Source organism: Nicotiana attenuata, chromosome 12, assembly GCF_001879085.1.
Source record: "Nicotiana attenuata strain UT chromosome 12, NIATTr2, whole genome shotgun sequence".
NCBI classification, from domain to species: Eukaryota; Viridiplantae; Streptophyta; class Magnoliopsida; order Solanales; family Solanaceae; genus Nicotiana; species Nicotiana attenuata.
The window spans coordinates 29,505-32,286 of NC_032000.1; positions in this window are offsets into that span (position 1 = coordinate 29,505).

Here is a 2,782-nt window from a genome sequence, read left to right on the forward strand (position 1 = left end):
GGTGATGTGCCATATTATATGTGAAAATGGATGTTTAAGGTGGTTTATATCACTGCATGTCGTCGTGCATACCTATGTATATATCATATATATCATAAAATACATTGTCGAATATATGATATACACGCTATATGTTGTGATATGTATACTGTCTGAAAGTATGTGCGTGATATATAGTGATACACACGATATACAATAATATCATAAGATAACAAACCAAAGAGATTGGTACTAATCAAATGGATTTAAGTTTAATTTTACAGATGTTCTGAGTCTTAAATTCTATGCATTTGAGTAATTTCTTTAGTATAACTCGTTCTACACACGAATTGTACAGTTGACCTCAACTATTTTGAGATTGAGACAGAGTGATTTTATTTTGTGCCTCACACAACTGGTACTAATTGTGTGAGGCCTTTTTTTATCTCACATATTTGTGGGTTGAGATCCCCTCCAGTAAAACCTTGTCCAGTTTTTCTCAATAGGGATTTAGATGGTTGTCACATGTATTATAAGAATTTTAATAGTGTTGATTTATTTAACCTACTCAAAGACTAACTAGAGTATAAGATGTGGGTCAATTAGATACAATCCCTATCATCGTTACTATTGTCTAACCCTCAGCTTCTTCCTTTCATTCCACAAGAAATATTATTGTACGTATTCCTTTATTAAGAAGCTACTATCATACTCTAGCAAGGTTGCTAAACCTAAAATGACACACTTAATACCTCCCTTTCTTTCCTGAACTTATATATAACTGTCAGTAATTTCTTTCTACAAATCACATAAATTCACAAGTTCAGGTGGCAAATAAAAATTCTGCAACTAATAAATTTGATCAGCAATGAGTATTTGGTAAGTATGGTTTGTTGCGACCTCTTTGAGTATACACAGTGAGTGAAAGCAATTGAAAACACAATAAATTGGCATTCTTTGTTGACAAACTGATGATACAAGTTAATATTCGACACCTAAGATTAGGTTGCAAGCACTGGTGTATAATCCCTTCTTATATTACTTTTTTGAACTGCAAGCTTTTTTTAAGTGATAGCGAGTCTTTGAAGGGTTCCCGTAATAGAATAAAAGGAAAAAGTTGGGAGCCAAACAATGGTCATGAACTCATGATGACAGGGATAGTATCTAATTGACCCACATCGTATACTCTAGTTAGTCTTTGAGTAGGTTAAATAAAACAACACTATTAAAATTCTTATAGTACATATGGCAACTGTTACAGGGTCAGTTTTAGCACGATTGACACTGCACCGCAGTAGCTAAACACACAGCTACACAGCCTCACTTTTTCCGCACACTGTTTAGGACTTAGACAATTTCAGACTTTGTAAAACGTAGGCAACACACACATATACGGGTAAAATCACCCAACCTTTACTATTCTCGCAGAATATAAAGGATTCAGTTGGAAAGGCTTACAAAAACGTCACACACTGCCTTAGCAAACTAAATTACAGAACTTAAAGGGGACTGCATATGGCAGTTTACAAGGGGACAGTTATTGGGACAGTTTACACAATGTGCCTTGCACATGACAAACTAGAAACAAGCATAACCAATCTGTTTGAATTTGAATTCAAACCCTTCCCACGAGTTTGGACTTGTCTTCAGCATTTTAGCCAACTGCACATGTGCTTTGCACATGCACTTCTACAGCACATGCATAGCACACCTCTTCAGTCACATGACTTGCACACTTGTCTTCCAGCTTTTGCCCATACTTTGTCTTCCTGCCTTGCCTTGTTTTTGGACCATGCCTCGCCCATAAGCTCATGACCACGTCTTGCCACAAACTTAGTCGTCCCACTGATCCGCACGCATGCCTTATCCAAGTGCCATGCGCCTTCATTGCCATAGCCGATGCCCACGAACCAAGGCTGCCTTGCCAACACTCAAGGCACCTTGACTAGCTGACTTTTCTAAGTCCATACACTAACTTAGACACACACCCAGCTCCACACATTGCTTGCCAACACCCGCACAAACCCATGCCAAGGGGCAATGTACAAACCCTTGACATAGATTCTGCCTGACATCCGTCAAGTCTCAATATTAGGCGCTAACAACCCCCCCCCCCACTGGTTGAACTCGACGCCCTCGTCGAGGCTGATTTCAAGTAGTCCTCTATTTGTTGTTCAAATTGCCATAATGAATTTCCCTTCTCCCAAGTTGCATCTGCCTCGGGCTTGTCCATTGAATTAAAAATTCTGTCCACCTATTCTTTTTGTGCATCCCGAGTACCCGGTGGTCCAGAATCTTTTCAATCTCGTCTTCAATCTGAGTGCGCACTTCAGGAGGAGCTCTCTTGATCTTATGCGTGTCCGGATCTTCAGGATCATCCACATAAGGCCTCAAAAAACTCACATGAAAAGTTGGGTGTATCTTCATTCTTTCCGGCAGCTTCAAACGGTAAGCAACTTTACCCACCTTTTCAATAACTTCAAAGGGACCATCATATCTTGAAACCAATGCTCTATGCCTTACCCTGCTATCAATCTTCTTCCAGATTTGAGGAGTAAGCTTCAACAACACTTTGTCGCCTACTTTGAACTCCAACGGACGCTTGTTCCGATCAGCATACTTTTTTATGCGTTTCTGTGCCACTTTCAAACTATCAGTTGCTTCCTCCATCATAGTTTGTCTGTCAAAACCATAGCGGTATGCAAATGGACATTTCCCACCAGTTTTCTGTTGTACCATCTTCATTGGTAGCCTAGGCTGCTTTCCTAAAACAATCTCGAATGGACTCTTCTCCGTTGCTGAA